Genomic DNA, 24,233 nt, shown 5'->3' with positions numbered 1-24,233 from the left:
TTACAGATGCGACCTAAAATGTAACATATAATTGTGTTGTAATATTGTTTCTTAGTTATACTTACAGATGTGACCTAAAATGCAACATATGATTGTGTTGTAATATTGCTTCTTAGTTATACTTACAGATGCGACCTAAAATGTAACATATAATTGTGTTGTAATATTGTTTCTTAGTTATACTTACAGATGTGACCTAAAATGTAACATATGATTGTGTTGTAATATTGTTTCTTAGTTATACTTACAGATGTGACCTAAAATGCAACATATGATTGTCTTGTAATATTGCTTCTTAGTTATACTTACAGATGCGACCTAAAATGTAACATATAATTGTGTTGTAATATTGTTTCTTAGTTATACTTACTGATGTGACCTAAAATGTAACATATGAGTGTGTTGTAATATTGTTTCTTAGTTATACTTACAGATGTGACCTAAAATGCAACATATGATTGTGTTGTAATATTGTTTCTTAGTTATACTTACTGATGTGACCTAAAATGTAACATATGATTGTGTTGTAATATTGTGTCTTAGTTATACTTACAGCTGTCACCTAAAATGTAACATATAATTGTGTTGTAATATTGTTTTTAGTTACACTTACAGATATGACCTAAAATGCAACATATGATTGTGTTGTGATATTTTTACTTAGTTATACTTACAGCTGTGACCTAAAATGTAACATATAATTGTGTTGTAATATTGTTTTTAGTTATACTTACAGATGTGACCTAAAATGCAACATATGATTATGTTGTAATATTGTTTCTTAGTTATACTTACAGCTGTCACCCAAAATGTAACATATAATTGTGTTGTAATATTGTTTTTAGTTATACTTACAGATGTGACCTAAAATGCAACATATGATTGTGTTGTAATATTGTATCTTAGTTATACTTACAGATGTGACCTAAAATGCTACAATGCGACAGGACGCCTACTTAATGCTCCTCCTCTAGCGTAGCGGGATCGCGTAGCGGGCGTGTCCTCGCGTGGCCGGAGTCGTGCCAGAGTCCTGCCCGTCTGCGCCCGTCCGCGACAGGACGTGCTGGACGTGGCTGGCTCTGGCTATCGACTATTTAACCATTACTCCGCCTTGGGTCCATCATGCGGACGTACACACGGGACTGCCTGTTGGCCATTGGTCAGGTAAGCCGCTGTTGTACCCTTCCACCGGTACACCCATTGCGTGGTCCATACCATTGCCCCTGTAATGGGTAGGCTCTTGACTCTCCGTGTTCTCTCTCAGGGACTTTGTCCTCGGAGACTTGCCGTACTTCCGATATTCCTTCTACCCTGAAGATTTTGAACCTGAATGTGAGGTCGGCGTTGAAACACTACCAGAACATCTATGACCTCATGGAGGAGGAAGTTCCAGACATATTTGCCATGACTGAAACGTGGCTACAGGATGCCGACACCGCTATTACTAATCTAGCTTGCCCACCCGGCTATTCGATGTACACCTTGAATAGGCGGTGTAGGGGTGGCGGTGTAGCCCTAGTGGTAAAATCCATCTATCCTTGTGTCTGGACTGCCCTAAGCATCTCTGGGTGTGAAAGTGCCTTGTTCAAGGTCTCTGTCAGCCCTGAGTTTACCCTGTCCGGTATGGTCGTCTATCGTCCACCCGGCAGTGATGTGGTGTTTAGGAAAGCTTTCCCTGATATAGTTGGCCCTCTGGTTGCAGACTGTGCCAACTTTTCTATCATGGGAGATTTAAATCTGCATTTCGACACCCTCTCTGGCTTGACGGTACGTTCCATCTCCTCTGACTTGGAGGCCTTTCAACTCCCTCAGATGGTTTCCCAGCCTACCCATTCAGGGGGGCATATTCTGGATCCCTTGTTCACTAATCTGCCGGGGATTCAAATTATCTCTGTTTCACCGGTGGAGTGGACAGACCACTTTTTGGTATCCATTCTATGCCCTGTCTCTGCCACCCCTTCCATCTCCTCGGCTAGATGGGTTCAGAAGAGGGCTTGGAAAAAGCTTCGGTTAGAAGACTTTCATCGTCTTCTATTAGAGGAGCCGCTCGGCCCTTTGACGGATGTAGAAAAGGGGTATGACCTCTTCTGTTCTTGGATCACCAGGGCCTTGGACTCTCTGATACCTATTGTATCCACTAAAATCAATTCTAGAGAGTCGAGCCCCTGGTACGATGGCGCCCTTCGGGCCTTAAAGGGTGCCTGTAGACGGGCTGTGAGGGCCTGGAGGAAGACCTATGGGGCTGACCTAAAAGCCGCATACTCCAGGTCTGTCAAGCTCTACCATCGAGCTATTTGCCGAGCCCGTGCGGCTTTCTACGCCGCTGAATTCCGGAACAGTTCTAATCCGTCGAAAGCCATCTTTAAGGCCGTTAAAGATCTTACGACGAAGCGGATCACCTCTACGACCGAAAGCTCTCTTTCCCACTGTGAATCCCTTGCATCCTACTTTTTAGGGAAGGTGCAAGCTATTTATCGGACATTCCCTGTTACAGGGCACAGTGAGGAAAGTACCAATGGGGCTCACCATCAGACTACTCTGCTTGTTTTCCCCCCCCTCACCTCGGACGGCTTTGACAAACTTGCATTGCAAGTTAAATCCGGATCTCCATCCGATCCGGTAAGGCCTGCTCTCTTTCGGGATCAGGCTTTTATGGGGCGTTCAGCTATATGCTCCCTTGTCAATCTGTCCTTGGAAACGGGAGTAGTTCCAGCCAAGTGGAAACAAGCCGTGGTGTCCCCAATTATTAAAAAGCCCACTCTGGACCCATCCAAGCCTGAAAGTTACCGCCCCATCTCGTTGCTACCCTGGCCAGCCAAGATTACTGAGGCCCACGTCAATCTGGCCCTGTCTGAGCATTTGGTACGAACCAATGCCCTCGATCCCACACAAAACGGATTCCGTGCTGGGCACAGTACGGAAACCGCGTTACTTGTGATGGTGGAACATCTCCGGGCAAGGTTGGATGCTGGTCAAACGGCGGCGCTTATCTTGTTAGACCTTAGCGCCGCCTTTGACACGGTGGACCACAGCATCCTCCTGCACCGGCTCGAGGAGACTGGTATTGGTGGTCAGGTGCTGCAATGGTTCCGCTCCTTTTTAGACGACCGCTCCTTCTGTGTTGCCATCCCTCCCTTCAAGTCCAACTACCAACCGCTGGCCATGGGGGTTCCGCAAGGGTCCTCGCTGAGTCCCACGTTGTTCAATCTCTACGTGAGACCGCTGGCTGATGTCGCTAGGCAGTGGGGCCTAACCTTGGTCTCATATGCCGACGACACACAGCTGGCGGTTACTCTCAGCGGGGACGTGGAAACTGCGGCCCCCAGGTTTCAGTCTGGACTGAAGGCGGTGGCTAGTTGGCTGACAGGCAACTGCCTTCAGCTTAATGCCACAAAGACGGAGGTGATGGTCGTCGGTAAGGGAGTGGAGCTGTGGGGCGACCAATGGTGGCCTTCAGAGCTGGGACCCACTCCGATTCCGGTGTCGGAGGTGAAAAATCTCGGGGTATGGTTGGATGCCGGCCTCTCTTTTGTAGGGCACACACAAAAGACTGCGGCCTGTTGTTTTGGACTTCTAAGAGGCTTGAGACCAGTACTCAAGTTCTTTGATGCCCCAACCAGGCAACTGGTGATCCAGGCTACTGTCATCTCTCGCCTGGATTATGCCAGTTCTCTCCTGGCTGGGGCTAACCAGGCCGAACTAACCCGTTTGCAACGGGTTCAGAATGCCGCGGCGAGAGCGATTGTTGGCCTGCCCAGATTCAGTTCTGTGGCAGGTGTCCTTCGCTCTTTACATTGGCTTCCGGTTAGGAAGCGCATTCTTTTTAAGATCTTATGTCTTGCTTTTAAGATTCTGAGAGGTATCGGCCCGGAAATTCTGTCGAGCTGCCTTTCCTTTTATGTCCCCACCCGCAGTCTCCGTTCCCAGGGTCTGGCTCTTGCAGTGGTCCCCAGATTTAGGCTCAGTCGTATGGGAGGCCGTTCATTTAGGGTCATGGCTGCATCAGCATGGAACTCCCTCCCCGTTGAAATCCGTCTGATGGAGGACCTTTTGACCTTCCGGAGGGCGATAAAAACTTTCCTGTTTTAGCTGTTCTGATTTTATTTTTTGTTGTGTTATGTTCTGCCTTGTCTTTGCGCCGGGACGCTCCTTGGCTGGAGTATCTGTGCGCATAATAAATCACCCTAACATAACATAACATAACATATGATTGTGTTGTAATATTGTATCTTAGTTATACTTACAGATGTGACCTAAAATGCTACATATGATTGTGTTGTAATATTGTTTCTTAGTTATACTTACAGATGTGACCTAAAATGTAACACATGACGGTGGAGTAACATTGCTTCTTACTGATACTTTCAATGATGTGTAAAATACAACATACGATTGTGTTGTAATATTGTGTCTTAGTTATACTTACAGCTGCGACCTAAAATGTAACATATGATTGTGTTGTAATATTGTGTCTTAGTTATACTTACAGCTGCGACCTAAAATGTAACATATGATTGTGTTGTAATATTGTTTCTTAGTTATACTTACAGATGTGACCTAAAATGCAACATATGATTGTGTTGTAATATTGTTTCTTAGTTATACTTACAGATGCGACCTAAAATGTAACATATAATCGTGTTGTAATATTGTTTCTTAGTTATACTTACAGATGTGACCTAAAATGTAACATATGATTGTGTTGTAATATTGTTTCTTAGTTATACTTACAGATGTGACCTAAAATGCAACATATGATTGTGTTGTAATATTGCTTCTTAGTTATACTTACAGATGCGACCTAAAATGTAACATATAATTGTGTTGTAATATTGTTTCTTAGTTATACTTACTGATGTGACCTAAAATGTAACATATGAGTGTGTTGTAATATTGTTTCTTAGTTAGACTTACAGATGTGACCTAAAATGCAACATATGATTGTGTTGTAATATTGTTTCTTAGTTATACTTACTGATGTGACCTAAAATGTAACATATGATTGTGTTGTAATATTGTGTCTTAGTTATACTTACAGCTGTCACCTAAAATGTAACATATAATTGTGTTGTAATATTGTTTTTAGTTACACTTACAGATATGACCTAAAATGCAACATATGATTGTGTTGTGATATTTTTACTTAGTTATACTTACAGCTGTGACCTAAAATGTAACATATAATTGTGTTGTAATATTGTTTTTAGTTATACTTACAGATGTGACCTAAAATGCAACATATGATTATGTTGTAATATTGTTTCTTAGTTATACTTACAGCTGTCACCTAAAATGTAACATATAATTGTGTTGTAATATTGTTTTTAGTTATACTTACAGATGTGACCTAAAATGCAACATATGATTGTGTTGTAATATTGTATCTTAGTTATACTTACAGATGTGACCTAAAATGCTACATATGATTGTGTTGTAATATTGTTTCTTAGTTATACTTACAGATGTGACCAAAAATATAACTTATGATTGTGTTGTAATATTGTTTCTTAGTTATACTTACAGCGGTGACCTAAAATGTAACATATGATTGTGTTGTAAAATTGTGTCTTAGTTATACTTACAGATGTGACCTAAAATGTAACATATAATTGTGTTGTAATATTGTTTTTAGTTACACTTACAGATGTGACCTAAAATGTAACATATGATTGTGTTGTAATATTGTGTCTTAGTTATACTTACAGCTGTGACCTAAAATGTAACATATGATTGTTTCGTAATATTGTTTCTTAGTTATACTTACAGCTGTGACCTAAAATGTAACATATGATTGTGTTGTAATATTGTGTCTTAGTTATACTTACAGCTGTGACCTAAAATGTAACATATAGTTGTGTTGTAATATTGTTTCTTAGTTATACTTACAGATGTGACCTAAAATCTAACATATAATTGTGTTGTAATATTGTTTTTAGTTATACTTACAGATGTGACCTAAAATGTAACATATAATTGTGTTGTAATATTGTTTTTAGTTATACTTACAGATGTGACCTAAAATGTAACATATAATTGTGTTGTAATATTGTTTTTAGTTATACTTACAGATGTGACCTAAAATGTAACATATGATTGTGTTGTAATATTGTGTCTTAGTTATACTTACAGCTGTGACCTAAAATGTAACATATGATTGTTTCGTAATATTGTTTCTTAGTTATACTTACAGCTGTGACCTAAAATGTAACATATGATTGTGTTGTAATATTGTGTCTTAGTTATACTTACAGCTGTGACCTAAAATGTAACATATAGTTGTGTTGTAATATTGTTTCTTAGTTATACTTACAGATGTGACCTAAAATCTAACATATAATTGTGTTGTAATATTGTTTTTAGTTATACTTAAACAGATGTGACCTAAAATGTAATATAATTGTGTTGTAATATTGTTTCTTAGTTATACTTACAGATGTGACCTAAAATGTAATATAATTATGTTGTAATATTGTTTCTTAGTTATACTTACAGATGTTACCTGAAATGTAATAAAATTGTGTTGTAATATTGTTTCTTAGTTATACTTACAGATGTGACCTAAAATGTAATATAATTGTGTTGCAATATTGTTTCTTAGTTATACTTACAGATGTGACCTAAAATTTAATATAATTGTGTTGTAATATTGTTTCTTAGTTATACTTACAGATGTGACCTAAAATTTAATATAATTGTGTTGTAATATTGTTTCTTAGTTATACTTACAGATGTGACCTAAATTTAATATAATTGTGTTGTAATATTGTTTCTTAGTTATACTTACAGATGTGACCTAAAATGTAACATATACTTGTGTTGTAATATTGTGTCTTAGTTATAGTATTTTTTTTAAAATGAAAACAGAGGTAAAGCAAAGAGAAGGCACTCACAAAACAATAAGAAAATAGGAGCAAGAGCGATGCAGCAGCACAGGAGAGCTGGGCCTGGGACCTGGGGCCAGATAACTAAAGTAGGTGCGAAGCTAGATGCAGGAGGTACAAAGTACTAAAGAAAGAATAAAAAGATCCCATTCTAGTTAATATTAAAAAAGTAGGACAGTGAAGAAGTATTAGCTTGGTTTTCAGGGTGACAGTCCATGCTTAGTTCTGTGTTTGTGTCAGTTCTCGATAGAATCTGAATTTAAAGAAGACATTCAACGCTGTGGAGTTACTCAAGGGTTACACATCAGGAGACGGAATACCACGACAAGGATGAAAACGTCTAGAGTGGTAGTTTGTGGCACAGCCTGGTGAAGCTGCTTACAGTAGACATGGTGCTCAGTGCCGCAGCAGGTGTTATTGCGATAGGTTACGGGGCAGTTGTGGCTAGTGATCTTTGAAAGTGTTGGGGCCAGGTACTAGCCTGAATTCCATAGAGCAAATGAGCCCGTCTGCTTCTTGTAGGATTCATGAAGGTTTCTGCTCCTGAGAAGTATTTAAAAACAATTGATTGAATAGTGGACTCCATTTTTTTCAAACGGTACAGAGGTTTTTCTCCCCTTCTCAATAATTTTCTCCTTTGTGCCAGGGCCGGCGTTTTCTCTTGAATGAATGAATGAATGAAATACTATTTGTAAAGCGCGATGGCTACCCTGAGGCCTCCCAGCGCCCCCTTATAAAATGAGCGCCTCCTTTTGCCAAGAATTACATTCAGTATTTCAGTGGCACAATTTTGCCATAATTCCATCCATGTAACATGGATGGCCCATATGTCAAAAACCTACCTGAAGTATGTCGGACCAGCATGTTGCTATGGTAACCTGCCACCCCATCTCCATTAGCACCATGCTATCCCTTAGGGGATGACTCTTCGTGCTTTATAAATACCGCTGAATAAATAAATTAATGTGCCATGGCTGTCCACCATAATGCCACAAATGATGTCCAGTAAAGTTTTTTGTTTATCGCTTGGGTATGGAGAGCGCTGGCGAGTGATTTGTCATCGCTTGGACGTCCATGGTCAGGTGGGCTTCTCTGGTGGTGTCAACTGGTGGCATGTGAGTGGAATCTTGATCAGGAGAAGGCCATTCAAGGGGCTCTGAATAGAGGCAGAGGCGGTCCTGCCTCACAGGAGGGGTACATCTCTTTGAAGAGACAGGCATTCTGAATTTTCTTGAAGGATTCCAGGTTGGGCTGGTATCTGAGGCCAGGTCTTAATGATCTCCAGAAGGCCGCTCCTTTGTTCTGCTGGTGCGTCCTCTGAGAGATTTCCTTGAGAATCGGCCATTTTGAAGAGCGTGAGAATAAAAAGAGGCCACGCACTTTTTACCGTGCTCATTATTCGGGACTTCTTGAAGGAGCATTCTCTTCCTTAGAGAGTGTTTGGCAAGAGCAGTGCTTGTCTCTGCCAAGGAGAACCTTTCTGAGCTTCCAGAATTGTTGGGTTGTTCACTCGAGTGAAGTGTTCCACAGGTAGGAGTGGAAGTTTATCTTGGGTCATCGGAAAGGTCCACAAGGAGTAGGAGTGAGGACATCTAAAGGTGATAGGTGATTGGAGAGAGAATATAGAGTCCAGCAAGGAAGTGTTTATGGTGTAGTTAAGGTGGGCCTCCAAGAAGACACAGTTGTGGTGGGCTTGTGGTGACATTGCTCACCCGGCTTCATCGTTAGCCCTGCTGGGTCTCCGATGCCACTGTGCTTTGCCCGGCCCCCCATCAGAGTATCTCTCCATTCAGCTCCTGTAACAGGATCCCGCTACTGCCGCTTGCAGTTACTCTTCTCACTTTGCTCACTGATTGTCCTGCTCGGATGAAGGTTCCATCGTGCCCCTAACTAGCTTCTGATCCTTCGGATTCTCTGTCGAAAAGGGACCCCATTCTTCCGTACTGGCAACGGGGGTCATGGGCTAGGCTCTTAGGCATGCATGGAGATCCTCTGTGCTGAATGCAGATTGGAGGAATCATTAGTGAAAAAAGTTTTAAATCCTGAAAGTGAAGAAGGACTTTGATGCCCACAAACCACAGAAATAAAAATAGGACTATTGGAGGATTTAGGTCCTTGATGTGAAGAAGATCTGCAATCCCCACAGAAATAAAAATAGAACTGGGGAAACAGAAGTGTACAGACTACTTTCCTTGTTTTTATTTGTTACTTTGATTGGTTATCTACACCATTAAAGCTTGACAGTAATGAGAAAGATGTGTCAGAGTCTGGGGAGGTATGTGGACATGAATATTTGGACACAAATAATGTGTTTGAAGAAATGTATGGCAGGCAAGAAAGTGAGCATAGTCACAGAAAGACATAAGTGTTTCTCCCGTGCCCAATTGCCTGGGGAAAATGTAGAACAATATGTTTCAGTTCTTGGGACTTTAGCTGTAACATACACATTTTGGGATTTGCTTGAAGAGATAATAGGAGATCAATTTACCAATAGGACCAACAATGTAAAGATCCAAGAAGAATTATTAGTTGAAAGATCCCTCTTTGGACAAAGCCATAAGCATAGTGAGCTGAATAGAAAATACTTTTAGGTATTGGTAGTTGTAAGTTATGTCCTCCTAAAATTGAACCCTAAGGGTATTACGGTGTGAAATTGCCACTGGTGGGATATTTTGAAAGCCGGATCAGATACAAGGACAGAGTGGCTAAATGAAAAGCGTATGCAGTGGGGGGGGCAAGGCACTTTTGGGAAGGAAGGATACAGAAAGCCCTGGGCATAATCTTCAATCCCAAACATCCTGATCAAGTTCTGCTCATGGAGTAGGGGGTAAACTGAAGTGAAGCATCAAGTATCACAAATTATTTGCTGAACAATTGTGATGTTTTGAAAAGATCTAACACAGTATCATTCTAAAGTCAGGTAGTATTCCAAAAGTACAATCTTCTGCTGAAACCGAGAAGATTCCGGAAGGAAAAAACTTACAAACGCTCCTTCTCAGGAATGGCACCTAGGATCTGGAACGCACTTCCTCCTGAAACCAGGCTCATCTCCTCCTCCCTACTTTTTAAGAAAGAAGTCAAAAATATCCTTATGGCTAAATACACTTGAACAATTACGTTTGATTTACAATGCGTCGATCAGTATTACCAGTATTATATTATTATATAGCCTATATATTCCTATGCACGTGTGTTTTGACATGTACTAGACTAAAGTGCTTAGATTCCTGCTCCCTCATATCTGTATTTTTCTCTATTTCTGTATTTACATTGTTTTGTTGACCTAGGCTCCAACTATGCCATGCTACCTCATACCTGTACTATATGTAATATTTTTGCTATGTACATGAACTTGATGATCTACCTCCTTACTATGCCCCCTGTTCCCCTACCCTTCCACCTGCCTTTGTAAAGCGCTCTGTTATCTGCAAAGATCTTGTTCGCGCTATATAAAACTTTCAAAATAAATAAATAAATAATAAATACATAAGGTTCGGAATGTTCTGCTAGCATTGTGAGAGCATTGACTGTTTTTGCAGTGGCAGGGTGAGAGAGCCGATAGAATCATCTGAATGGCTGAGCCGGATTGTACTGGTGTGCAAATCCTAAGGAAAATTGTGAATGTGTGTCGATTTGAGGCACCTCTATGAGTGTGTATGGATTGATAGCCATCCTTTGCTGCATATAAACAAAATGGTCAAGATGATTAGAAATGCCAAGTACTTTTCCTCCATAGATTTATCTAGTGCTTATCACCATGTTCAACTGCATCCAGAGTTAAGAAATCTAACGGCATTCATAATGCCAGAAGGTGCCTTCCAGTTAGTTCTGATGCCATTTGGGTTGAAGTCGGCATCAGCAGTTTTCCGGAGAGCCGTGGGCAGGGTACTAAAAAATTGCAATAACATGCTGATCTTCCAAGACAATATCTTGGTGTGTGTGGGGGAGGGGCAGACATAGAAAAACATGTCTGAGCGTTTGGCTATTTTATTAATAAAACTGCAAGATGCTGGTTTCACTGTCAGTATTGACAAGTGAAACTTTTGGGTGACCCAGGTGGAGTACCTGGGAAACACGTTGTCGAGTGACAGTAGAAAACCTACAATGGAACTTCTTGAGACAATAGAATGTGCACCTTCTACATTGATAAATAACAACTTGATTCTTTCCTCAGGTTAGCCAAGTATTATTAGAAATGTGTGCAATATTTTGCTGACAAAGCACACGTGTTGCAGAAGTTGTTGAAAAAAGGGTTCAGTACAAGTGGATACATGAGTGTCAGAGGGCGTTTGACAGTGCCAAACTTGACATTGTGTTATGGCTGTGGTCCTGAAACCATGTAATCCTCAGGATGAAACCATAGTGGCGGTAGATGCAAGCGCTTATGGTCTTGGGGGTGTCTTGATGCAAAGGAAGAGTGAGCGAGAAAGGGTAGTTGCATTTGTCTCACGGACACTGAAGGGAGGCGAAAGCACATACTCAGTAATTGAAAGGGAGGAATTGGCGTGCTGGTGTAGCATGCAGTATTTTAAGACATATGTATGGAGAACCTCCTTTGAGTTTCTCATGGACCACAAACCCTTGGTTAACCTATTTTCCACAAAGGGTGCTGGAAAGGCAACAACCAGGATCGACAAATGACTGTATCGCCTTCAAGAATACAATTTTGTATTGAGATATGTTCCAGGAAATAAGAATTTGAATACAAACTGTTTGTCACGTTTACCGTTTACTGTTTACCATTAAAGGCAGAAGAAGGAAAAAACAGAGGTTAACAGTGAAGAGTGGTTGGATGCAAGTATTGACAGATCGTGTAAAGATACCACTGCAGAAGATGAATGGAAGCAAGCAGTGGACGAGGATGAAACCTCGAAGCAGCACATTTCTTTTTTTCTCGTGTGACCAGTCAATCAGAGACTGTGAGAAAGGAATTTGGACATTACAGGATTGTATGGTCAGAGTTGTCTGTAGTGGATGGAGATTTGAGAAGAGATGGGAGATTGGTAGAGCCCACAGATATTTTATCTAGATTGTTAGAGCTGATGCATGAAGGTCTCAGGGGCATTGCCAAATGTGATGCAGCACACGCACCGAAATTTGTTTTATTTATTTATTTGTTTACTTGCCTCCATTCAGCCGTATTCCGTAGTTTACTACCCCCACTCTGCTCCTCCCCCACCCCACCCCGCCTCACCGCCCACAGCACTCCCTCCACGAGCTGCTACTGGCAGCTTTAAGGATGAACACATTTCATGCAGCACCCACCCCAAGCTCCCAGCCCACCCGTGGGTAGAGATGAGTATTAAAAACCTGCCCAGCCCTTCTTAGACCCTATTCTGCCCTGAACCAACAGCCGTCATCAGGGCTTGCATCGCCCTCTGGTGGTCACCAGGAGCCAAGCAGCTGAGCCAGCAGCGAGGCTTCAGAAAGGCTTTGCACTGCCCCCTGGTGGCCAGCAGGAGCCTTGCAGCGAGGCCTGGGCTAATCTCTCTTCCTGACAGCAGTCCTGGGTGCTGCTGAGACATGTGTGTTTCTGCTGAGTCCGCGGCTTCAGAAGGGCTTGCACTGCCCCCCGGTGGCCAGCAGGAGGCGAGCAGCGAGGCCTGGGCCAATCTCTCTTCCCTGACAGCAGTCCTGGGTGCTGCTGAGACGTGTGTGTTTCTGCTGAGTCCGCGGCTTCAGAAGGGCTTTCACTGCCCCCTGGTGGCCAGCAGGAGGCGTGCAGTGAGGCCTGGGCCCATCTCTCTTCCCTGACAGCAGTCCTGGGTGCTGCTGAGCCGTGTGTGTTTCTGCTGAGTCTGAGGCTTCAGAAGGGCTTGCACTGCCCCCTGGTGGCCAGCAGGAGGCGTGCAGTGAGGCCTGGGCCCATCTCTCTTCCTTGACAGCAGTCCTGGGTGCTGCTGAGAGGTGTGTGTTTCTGCTGAGTCCGAGGCTTCAGAAGGGCTTGCACTGCCCCCTGGTGGCCAGCAGGAGGCGTGCAGCGAGGCCTGGGCCCATCTCTCTTCCTGATAGCAGTCCTGGGTGCTGCTGAGACATGTGTGTTTCTGCTGAGTCTGAGGCTTCATCAGTGCTTGCACTGCCCCCTGGTGGCCAGCAGGAGGCGTGCAGCGAGGCTTGGGTCCATCTCTCTTCCTGACAGCAGTCCTGGGTGCTGCTGAGACGTGTGTGTTTCTGCTGAGTCCGCGGTTTCTGAAGGGCTTGCACTGCCCCCTGGTGGCCAGCAGGAGGCGTGCAGTGAGGCCTGGGCCCATCTCTCTTCCTTGACAGCAGTCCTGGGTGCTGCTGAGAGGTGTGTGTTTCTGCTGAGTCTGAGGCTTCAGAAGGGCTTGCACTGCCCCCCGGTGGCCAGCAGGAGGCGTGCAGCGAGGCCTGGGCCCATCTCTCTTCCCTGACAGCAGTCCTGGGTGCTGCTGAGACGTGTGTGTTTCTGCTGAGTCCGCAGCTTCAGAAGGGCTTGCACTGCCCCCTGGTGGGCAGCAGGAGGCGTGCAGCGAGGCCTGGGCCCATCTCTCTTCCCTGACAGCAGTCCTGGGTGCTGCTGAGATATGTATGTTTCTTGCTGAGTCTGGGGCTTCACAAGGGCTTGCACTGCCCCCTGGTGGCCAGCAGGAGGTGAGCAGCGAGGCCTGGGCCAATCTCTCTTCCCTGACAGCAGTCGTGGGTGCTGCTGAGACGTGTGTGTTTCTGCTGAGTCCGAGGCTTCAGAAGGGCTTGCACTGCCCCCCGGTGGCCAGCAGGAGGCGAGCAGCGAGGCCTGGGCCAATCTCTCTTCCCTGACAGCAGTCGTGGGTGCTGCTGAGACATGTGTGTTTCTGCTGAGTCCGAGGCTTCAGAAGGGCTTGCACTGCCCCCCGGTGGCCAGCAGGAGGCGAGCAGCGAGGCCTGGGCCAATCTCTCTTCCCTGAAAGCAGTCGTGGGTGCTGCTGGGACGTGTGTGTTTCTGCTGAGTTCCAGGCTTCAGAAGGTTCCAGGCACTGCCCCCTGGTGGCCAGCAGGAGGCGTGCAGTGAGGCCTGGGCCCATCTCTCTTCCCTGACAGCAGTCCTGGGTGCTGCTGAGATATGTGTTTGTTTGCTGAGTCTGGGGCTTCAGAAGGGCTTGCCCTGCCCCCTGGTGGCCAGCTGGAGGCGTGCAGCGAGGCCTGGCCCATCTCTCTTCCTGACAGCAGTCCTGGGTGCTGCTGAGACGTGTGTGTTTCTGCTGAGTCTGAGGCTTCATCAGGGCTTGCACTGCCCCCTGGTGACCAGCAGGAGCCAGCAGCGAGGCCTGGGCCCATTTCTCTTCCCTGACAGCAGTGCTGGGTGCTGCTGAGACGTGAGTGTTTCTGCTGAGTCTGAGGCTTCAGAAGGGCTTGCACTGCCGCCTGGTGACCAACAGGGTCCAGCAGCGAGGCCTGGGCCCATTTCTCTTCCCTGACAGCAGTGCTGGGTGCTGCTGAGACGTGAGTGTTTCTGCTGAGTCTGAGGCTTCAGAAGGGCTTGCACTGCCCCCTGGTGGCCATCAGGAGGCGTGCAGCGAGGCCTGGGCCCATCTCTCTTCCCTGGCAGCAGTCCTGGGTGCTGCTGAGACGTGTGTGTTTCTGCTGAGTCTGAGTCTTCAGAAGGGCTTGCACTGCCCTCTGGTGGCCAGCAGGAGGCGTGCAGTGAGGCCTGGGCCCATCTCTCTTCCCTGACAGCAGTCCTGGGTGCTGCTGAGAGGTGTGTGTTTCTGCTGAGTCCGTGGCTTCAGAAGGGCATGCACTGCCCCCTGGTGACCAGCAGGAGCTAGCAGCGAGGCCTGGGCCCATCTCTCATCCTTGACAGCAGTCCTGGGTGCTGCTGAGACGTGTGTTTCTCCTGATTCCGCGGCTTCATCAGGGCTTGCACTGCCCCCTGGTGGCCAGCAGGAGGCGTGCAGCGAGGCCTGGGCCTATCGCTCTTCCCTGACAGCAGTCCTGGGTGCTGCTGAGACGTGTGTGTTTCTGCTGAGTCCGAAGCTTCAGAAGGGCTTGCACTGCCCCCTGGTGGGCAGCAGGAGGCGTGCAGCGAGGCCTGGGCCCATCTCTCTTCCCTGACAGCAGTCCTGGGTGCTGCTGAGATATGTATGTTTCTTGCTGAGTCTGGGGCTTCACAAGGGCTTGCACTGCCCCCTGGTGGCCAGCAGGTGGTGAGCAGCGAGGCCTGGGCCAATCTCTCTTCCCTGACAGCAGTCGTGGGTGCTGCTGAGACGTGTGTGTTTCTGCTGAGTCCGAGGCTTCAGAAGGGCTTGCACTGCCCCCGGTGGACAGCAGGAGGCGAGCAGCGAGGCCTGGGCCATCTCTCTTCCTGACAGCAGTCCTGGGTGCTGCTGAGACGTGTGTGTTTCTGCTGAGTCTGAGGCTTCATCAGGGCTTGCACTGCCCTCTGGTGGCCAGCAGGAGGCGTGCAGTGAGGCCTGGGCCCATCTCTCTTCCTGACAGCAGTCCTGGGTGCTGCTGAGACGTGTGTGTTTCTGCTGAGTCTGAGGCTTCATCAGGGCTTGCACTGCCCTCTGGTGGCCAGCAGGAGGCGTGCAGTGAGGCCTGGGCCCATCTCTCTTCCCTGGCAGCAGTCCTGGGTGCTGCTGAGACGTGTGTATTTCTGCTGAGTCTGAGTCTTCAGAAGGGCTTGCACTGCCCTCTGGTGGCCAGCAGGAGGCGTGCAGTGAGGCCTGGGCCCATCTCTCTTCCTTGACAGCAGTCATGGGTGCTGCTGAGACGTCTGTGTTTCTGCTGAGTCCGAGGCTTCACAAGGGCGTGCACTGCCCCCTGGTGGCCAGCAGCAGGTGTGCAGCAAGGCCTGGGCCCATCTCTCTTACCTGACAGCAGTCCTGGGTGCTGCTGAGATGTGTGTGTTTCTGCTGAGTCTGAGGCTTCAGAAGGGCTTGCGCTGCCCCCTGGTGGCAAGTAGGAGGCGAGCAGCTGAAACAGCAGCGAGGCCTGGGCCCATCTCTCTTCCTGACAGTAGTCCTGGGTGCTGCTGAGAGGTGTGTGTTTCTGCTGAGTCCGAGGCTTCAGAAGGGCTTGTACTGCCCCCTGGTGACCAGCAGGTGCCAGCAGAGAGGCCTGGGCCCATTTCTCTTCCCTGACAGCAGTCAGTGGTGCTGCTGAGACATGTGTGTTTCTGCTGAGTTTGAGGCTTCAGAAGGGCTTGCACTGCCCCCTGGTGGCCAGCAGGAGGCCTGCAGCGAGGCCTGTGCCCATCTCTCTTCCCTGACAGCAGTCCTGGGTGCTGCTAAGAGGTGTGTGTTTCTGTTGAGTCCGCGGCTTCAGATGGGCTTGCACAGCCCCCTGGTAATCAGCAGGAGGCAAGCCGCTGAGCCAGCAGCGAGGCCTGTGCCCATCTCTCTTCCCTGACATCAGTCCTGGGTGCTGCTGAGACGTGTGTGTTTCTGCTGAGTCTGAGGCTTCAGAAGGGCTTGCACTGCCCCCTGGTGGCCAGCAGGAGGCTTTCAGAGAGGCCTGGGCCTATATCTCTTCCTTGACAGCAGTCGGTGGTGCTGTTGAGACGTGTGTGTTTCTGCTGAGTCCGAGGCTTCAGAAGGGCTTGCACTGCCCCCTGGTGGCCAGCAGGAGGCGTGCAATGATGCCTGGGCCCATTTCTCTTCCCTGACAGCAGTCGTGGGTGCTGCTGAGATGTGTGTGTTTCTGCTGAGTCCGAGGCTTCACCAGGGCTTGCACTGCCCCCCGGTGGCCAGCAGGAGCCGTGCAGCGAGGCCTGGGCCATCTCTCTTCCTTGACAGCAGTCCTGGGTGCTGCTGAGACGTGTGTGTTTATGCTGAGTCTGAGGCTTCAGAAGGGCTTGCTCTGCGCACTGGTGGCCAGCAGGAGGCGTGCAGCGAGGCCTGGGCCCATCTCTCTTCCCTGACAGCAGTCGTGGGTGCTGCTGAGACGTGTGTGTTTCTGCTGAGTCTGAGGCTTCAGCAGGGCTTGTACTGCCACCTGGTGGCCAGCAGGAGGCCTGCAGTAAGGCCTGGGCCCGTCTCTCTTCCCTGACAGCAGTCCTGGGTGCTGCTGAGACGTGTGTGCTTCTGCTGAGTCCGCGGCTTCAGAAGGGATTGCACTGCCCCCTGGTGGCCAGCAAGAGGCGTGCAGCGCGGCCTGGGCCCATCTCTGTTCCCTGACAGCAGTCCTGGGTGCTGCTGAGATGTGTGTGTTTCTGCTGAGTCCGCGGCTTCAGAAGGGCTTGCACTGCCCCCTGGTGGCCAGCAGGAGGCGTGCAGCGAGGCCTGGGCCCATCTCTCTTCCCTGACAGCAGTCCTGGGTGCTGCTGAGACGTGTGTGTTTCTGCTGAGTCCGCAGCTTCAGAAGGGATTGCACTGCCCCCTGGTGGCCAGCAGGAGGTGTGCAGTGAGGCCTGGGCCCATCTCTCTTTCCTGACAGCAGTCCTGGGTGCTGCTGAGCCGTGTGTGTTTCTGCTGAGTCTGAGGCTTCAGGAGGGCTTGCACTGCCCCCTGGTGGCCAGCAGGAGGCGTGCAGTGAGGCCTGGGCCCATCTCTCTTCCTTGACAGCAGTCCTGGGTGCTGCTGAGACGTGTGTGTTTCTGCTGAGTCCGAGGCTTCAGAAGGGCTTTCACTGCCCCCTGGTGACCAGCAGGAGGCGTGCAGTGAGGCCTGGGCCCATCTCTCTTCCCTGACAGCAGTCCTGGGTGCTGCTGAGACGTGTGTGTTTCTGCTGAGTCTGAGGCTTCAGAAGGGCTTGCACTGCCCCCCGGTGGCCAGCAGGAGGCGTGCAGCGAGGCCTGGGTCCATCTTTCTTCCCTGACAGCAGCCGCGGATGCTGCTGACAGGTATGTGTTTCTGCTGAGTCCGAGGCTTCAGAAGGGCTTGCACTGCCCCCTGGTGGCCAGCAGGAGGCGTGCAGTGAGGCCTGGGCCCATCTCTCATCCTTGACAGCAGTCCTGGGTGCTGCTGAGACGTGTGTGTTTCTGCTGAGTCCGAGGCTTCAGAAGGGCATGCACTGCCCCCTGGTGAACAGCAGGAGCCAGCAGCGAGGCCTGGGCCCATCTCTCATCCTTGACAGCAGTCCTGGGTGCTACTGAGACGTGTGTTTCTCCTGAGTCCGCGGCTTCATCAGGGCTTGCACTGCCCCCTGGTGGCCAGCAGGAGGCGTGCAGCGAGGCCTGGGCCCATCTCTCTTCCCTGACAGCAGTCCTGGGTGCTGCTGAGACGTGTGTGTTTCTGCTGAGTCCGCAGCTTCAGAAGGGCTTGCACTGCCCCCTGGTGGGCAGCAGGAGGCGTGCAGCGAGGCCTGGGCCCATCTCTCTTCCCTGACAGCAGTCCTGGGTGCTGCTGAGATATGTATGTTTCTTGCTGAGTCTGGGGCTTCACAAGGGCTTGCACTGCCCCCTGGTGGCCAGCAGGAGGTGAGCAGCGAGGCCTGGGCCAATCTCTCTTCCCTGACAGCAGTCGTGGGTGCTGCTGAGACGTGTGTGTTTCTGCTGAGTCCGAGGCTTCAGAAGGGCTTGCACTGCCCCCCGGTGGCCAGCAGGAGGTGAGCAGCGAGGCCTGGGCCAATCTCTCTTCCCTGACAGCAGTCGTGGGTGCTGCTGAGACGTGTGTGTTTCTGCTGAGTCTGAGGCTTCAGAAGGGCGTGCACTGCCCCCTGGTGGCCAGCAGGTGGTGAGCAGCGAGGCCTGGGCCCATTTCTCTTCCCTGACAGCAGTGCTGGGTGCTGCTGAGACGTGTGTGTTTCTGCTGAGTCCGAGGCTTCAGAAGGGCTTGCACTGCCCCCCGGTGGCCAGCAGGAGGCGAGCAGCGAGGCCTGGGCCAATCTCTCTTCCCTGAAAGCAGTCGTGGGTGCTGCTGGGACGTGTGTGTTTCTGCTGAGTTCCAGGCTTCAGAAGGTTCCAGGCACTGCCCCCTGGTGGCCAGCAGGAGGCGTGCAGTGAGGCCTGGGCCCATCTCTCTTCCCTGACAGCAGTCCTGGGTGCTCCTGAGATATGTGTTTGTTTGCTGAGTCTGGGGCTTCAGAAGGGCTTGCCCTGCCCCCTGGTGGCCAGCTGGAGGCGTGCAGCGAGGCCTGGCCCATCTCTCTTCCTGACAGCAGTCCTGGGTGCTGCTGAGACGTGTGTGTTTCTGCTGAGTCTGAGGCTTCATCAGGGCTTGCACTGCCCCCTGGTGACCAGCAGGAGCCAGCAGCGAGGCCTGGGCCCATTTCTCTTCCCTGACAGCAGTGCTGGGTGCTGCTGAGACGTGAGTGTTTCTGCTGAGTCTGAGGCTTCAGAAGGGCTTGCACTGCCGCCTGGTGACCAACAGGGTCCAGCAGCGAGGCCTGGGCCCATTTCTCTTCCCTGACAGCAGTGCTGGGTGCTGCTGAGACGTGAGTGTTTCTGCTGAGTCTGAGGCTTCAGAAGGGCTTGCACTGCCCCCTGGTGGCCATCAGGAGGCGTGCAGCGAGGCCTGGGCCCATCTCTCTTCCCTGGCAGCAGTCCTGGGTGCTGCTGAGACGTGTGTGTTTCTGCTGAGTCTGAGTCTTCAGAAGGGCTTGCACTGCCCTCTGGTGGCCAGCAGGAGGCGTGCAGTGAGGCCTGGGCCCATCTCCCTTCCTTGACAGCAGTCCTGGGTGGTGCTGAGAGGTGTGTGTTTCTGCTGAGTCCGAGGCTTCAGAAGGGCATGCACTGCCCCCTGGTGACCAGCAGGAGCTAGCAGCGAGGCCTGGGCCCATCTCTCATCCTTGACAGCAGTCCTGGGTGCTGCTGAGACGTGTGTTTCTCCTGATTCCGCGGCTTCATCAGGGCTTGCACTGCGCCGTGGTGACCAGCAGGGTCCAGCAGCGAGGCCTGGGCCCATTTCTCTTCCCTGACAGCAGTTGTGGGTGCTGCTGAGACGTCTGTGTTTCTGCTGAGTCCGAGGGTTCAGAAGGGCTTGCACTGCCCCCTGGTGGCCAGCAGGAGGCGTGCAGCGAGGCCTGGGCCCATCTCTCTTCCCTGACAGCAGTCATGGTTGCTGCTGAGACGTGTGTGTTTCTGCTGAGTCTGAGGCTTCAGAAGGGCGTGCACTGCCCCCTGGTGGCCAGCAGGAGGCATGCAGCGAGGCCTGGGCCCATCTCTCTTACCTGACAGCAGTCCCGGGTGCTGCTGAGACGTGAGTGTTTCTGCTGAGTCCGAGCCTTCAGAAGGGCTTGCACTGCGCCGTGGTGACCAGCAGGGTCCAGCAGCGAGGCCTGGGCCCATTTCTCTTCCCTGACAGCAGTTGTGGGTGCTGCTGAGACGTCTGTGTTTCTGCTGAGTCCGAGGGTTCAGAAGGGCTTGCACTGCCCCCTGGTGGCCAGCAGGAGGCGTGCAATGATGCCTGGGCCCATTTCTCTTCCCTGACAGCAGTCGTGGGTGCTGCTGAGATGTGTGTGTTTCTGCTGAGTCCGAGGCTTCACCAGGGCTTGCACTGCCCCCCGGTGGCCAGCAGGAGCCGTGCAGCGAGGCCTGGGCCATCTCTCTTCCTTGACAGCAGTCCTGGGTGCTGCTGAGACGTGTGTGTTTATGCTGAGTCTGAGGCTTCAGAAGGGCTTGCTCTGCGCACTATTGGCCAGCAGGAGGCGTGCAGCGAGGCCTGGGCCCATCTCTCTTCCCTGACAGCAGTCGTGGGTGCTGCTGAGACGTGTGTGTTTCTGCTGAGTCTGAGGCTTCAGCAGGGCTTGCACTGCCCCCTAGTGGCCAGCAGGAGGCCTGCAGTGAGGCCTGGGCCCATCTCTCTTCCCTGACAGCAGTCCTGGGTGCTGCTGAGACGTGTGTGCTTCTGCTGAGTCCGCGGCTTCAGAAGGGATTGCACTGCCCCCTGGTGGCCAGCAAGAGGCGTGCAGCGCGGCCTGGGCCCATCTCTGTTCCCTGACAGCAGTCCTGGGTGCTGCTGAGATGTGTGTGTTTCTGCTGAGTCCGCGGCTTCAGAAGGGCTTGCACTGCCCCCTGGTGGCCAGCAGGAGGCGTGCAGCGAGGCCTGGGCCCATCTCTCTTCCCTGACAGCAGTCCTGGGTGCTGCTGAGACGTGTGTGTTTCTGCTGAGTCCGCAGCTTCAGAAGGGCTTGCACTGCCCCCTGGTGGGCAGCAGGAGGCGTGCAGAGAGGCCTGGGCCCATCTATCTTCCCTGACAGCAGTCCTGGGTGCTGCTGAGATATGTATGTTTCTTGCTGAGTCTGGGGCTTCACAAGGGCTTGCACTGCCCCCTGGTGGCCAGCAGGAGGCGTGCAGTGAGGCCTGGGCCCATCTCTCTTTCCTGACAGCAGTCCTGGGTGCTGCTGAGCCGTGTGTGTTTCTGCTGAGTCTGAGGCTTCAGAAGGGCTTGCACTGCCCCCTGGTGGCCAGCAGGAGGCGTGCAGTGAGGCCTGGGCCCATCTCTCTTCCTTGACAGCAGTCCTGGGTGCTGCTGAGAGGTGTGTGTTTCTGCTGAGTCCGAGGCTTCAGAAGGGCTTGCACTGCCCCCTGGTGGCCAGCAGGAGGTGTACAGGGAGTCCTGGGCCCATCTCTCTTCCTTGACAGCAGTTCTGGGTGCTGCTGAGACGTGTGTGTTTCTGCTGAGTCCGAGGCTTCATCAAGGCTTGCACTGCCCCCTGGTGGCCAGCGGGAGGCGTGCAGCGAGACCTGGGCCCATCTCTCTTCCTGGCAGCAGTCCTGGGAGCTGCTGAGACGTGTGTGTTTCTGCTGAGTCCGCGGCTTCAGAAGGGCTTGCACTGCCCCCTGGTGGCCAGCAGGAGGCGTGCAGTGAGGCCTGGGCCCATCTCTCTTCCTTGACAGCAGTCCTGGGTGCTGCTGAGACGTGTGTGTTTCTGCTGAGTCCGAGGCTTCAGAAGGGCTTTCACTGCCCCCTGGTGACCAGCAGGAGGCGTGCAGTGAGGCCTGGGCCCATCTCTCTTCCCTGACAGCAGTCCTGGGTGCTGCTGAGACGTGTGTGTTTCTGCTGAGTCTGAGGCTTCAGAAGGGCTTGCACTGCCCCCCGGTGGCCAGCAGGAGGCGTGCAGCGAGGCCTGGGTCCATCTTTCTTCCCTGACAGCAGCCGCGGATGCTGCTGACAGGTGTGTGTTTCTGCTGAGTCCGAGGCTTCAGAAGGGCTTGCACTGCCCCCTGGTGGCCAGCAGGAGGCGTGCAGTGAGGCCTGGGCCCATCTCTCTTCCTTGACAGCAGTCCTGGGTGCTGCTGAGACGTGTGTGTTTCTGCTGAGTCCGAGGCTTCAGAAGGGCTTGCACTGACCCCTGGTGGCCAGCAGGAGGCGTGCAGTGAGGCCTGGGCCCATCTCTCATCCTTGACAGCAGTCCTGGGTGCTGCTGAGACGTGTGTGTTTCTGCTGAGTCCGAGGCTTCAGAAGGGCATGCACTGCCCCCTGGTGAACAGCAGGAGCCAGCAGCGAGGCCTGGGCCCATCTCTCATCCTTGACAGCAGTCCTGGGTGCTACTGAGACGTGTGTTTCTCCTGAGTCCGCGGCTTCATCAGGGCTTGCACTGCCCCCTGGTGGCGAGCAGGAGGTGAGCAGCGAGGCCTGGTCCAATCTCTCTTCCCTGACAGCAGTCGTGGGTGCTGCTGAGACGTGTGTGTTTCTGCTGAGTCCGAGGCTTCAGAAGGGCTTGCCTGCCCCCCGGTGGCCAGCAGGAGGCGAGCAGCGAGGCCTGGGCCAATCTCTCTTCCCTGACAGCAGTCGTGGGTGCTGCTGAGACGTGTGTGTTTCTGCTGAGTCCGAGGCTTCAGAAGGGCTTGCACTGCCCCCCGGTGGCCAGCAGGAGGCGAGCAGCGAGGCCTGGGCCAATCTCTCTTCCCTGAAAGCAGTCGTGGGTGCTGCTGGGACGTGTGTGTTTCTGCTGAGTCTGAGGCTTCATCAGGGCTTGCACTGCCCCCTGGTGACCAGCAGGAGCCAGCAGCGAGGCCTGGGCCCATTTCTCTTCCCTGACAGCAGTGCTGGGTGCTGCTGAGACGTGAGTGTTTCTGCTGAGTCTGAGGCTTCAGAAGGGCTTGCACTGCCGCCTGGTGACCAACAGGGTCCAGCAGCGAGGCCTGGGCCCATTTCTCTTCCCTGACAGCAGTGCTGGGTGCTGCTGAGACGTGAGTGTTTCTGCTGAGTCTGAGGCTTCAGAAGGGCTTGCACTGCCCCCTGGTGGCCATCAGGAGGCGTGCAGCGAGGCCTGGGTCCATCTCTCTTCCCTGGCAGCAGTCCTGGGTGCTGCTGAGACGTGTGTGTTTCTGCTGAGTCTGAGTCTTCAGAAGGGCTTGCACTGCCCTCTGGTGGCCAGCAGGAGGCGTGCAGTGAGGCCTGGGCCCATCTCTCTTCCTTGACAGCAGTCCTGGGTGCTGCTGAGAGGTGTGTGTTTCTGCTGAGTCCGAGGCTTCAGAAGGGCATGCACTGCCCCCTGGTGACCAGCAGGAGCTAGCAGTGAGGCCTGGGCCCATCTCTCATCCTTGACAGCAGTCCTGGGTGCTGCTGAGACGTGTGTTTCTCCTGATTCCGCGGCTTCATCAGGGCTTGCACTGCCCCCTGGTGGCCAGCAGGAGGCGTGCAGCGAGGCCTGGGCCTATCGCTCTTCCCTGACAGCAGTCCTGGGTGCTGCTGAGACGTGTGTGTTTCTGCTGAGTCCGAAGCTTCAGAAGGGCTTGCACTGCCCCCTGGTGGGCAGCAGGAGGCGTGCAGCGAGGCCTGGGCCCATCTCTCTTCCCTGACAGCAGTCCTGGGTGCTGCTGAGATATGTATGTTTCTTGCTGAGTCTGGGGCTTCACAAGGGCTTGCACTGCCCCCTGGTGGCCAGCAGGTGGTGAGCAGCGAGGCCTGGGCCAATCTCTCTTCCCTGACAGCAGTCGTGGGTGCTGCTGAGACGTGTGTGTTTCTGCTGAGTCCGAGGCTTCAGAAGGGCTTGCACTGCCCCCGGTGGACAGCAGGAGGCAAGCAGCGAGGCCTGGGCCAATCTCTCTACCCTGACAGCAGTCCTGGGTGCTGCTAAGATATGTGTTTGTCTGCTGAGTCTGGGGCTTCAGAAGGGCTTGCACTGCCCCCTGGTGGCCAGCTGGAGGCGTGCAGCGAGGCCTGGCCCATCTCTCTTCCTGACAGCAGTCCTGGGTGCTGCTGAGACGTGTGTGTTTCTGCTGAGTCTGAGGCTTCATCAGGGCTTGCACTGCCCTCTGGTGGCCAGCAGGAGGCGTGCAGTGAGGCCTGGGCCCATCTCTCTTCCCTGGCAGCAGTCCTGGGTGCTGCTGAGACGTGTGTATTTCTGCTGAGTCTGAGTCTTCAGAAGGGCTTGCACTGCCCTCTGGTGGCCAGCAGGAGGCGTGCAGTGAGGCCTGGGCCCATCTCTCTTCCTTGACAGCAGTCCTGGGTGCTGCTGAGACGTGTGTGTTTCTGCTGAGTCTGAGTCTTCAGAAGGGCTTGCACTGCCCTCTGGTGGCCAGCA

The sequence above is a fragment of the Lissotriton helveticus genome, chromosome 8 (assembly GCF_964261635.1).
Source record: "Lissotriton helveticus chromosome 8, aLisHel1.1, whole genome shotgun sequence".
NCBI classification, from domain to species: domain Eukaryota; kingdom Metazoa; phylum Chordata; class Amphibia; order Caudata; family Salamandridae; genus Lissotriton; species Lissotriton helveticus.
This window is presented reverse-complemented; position numbering follows the sequence as displayed.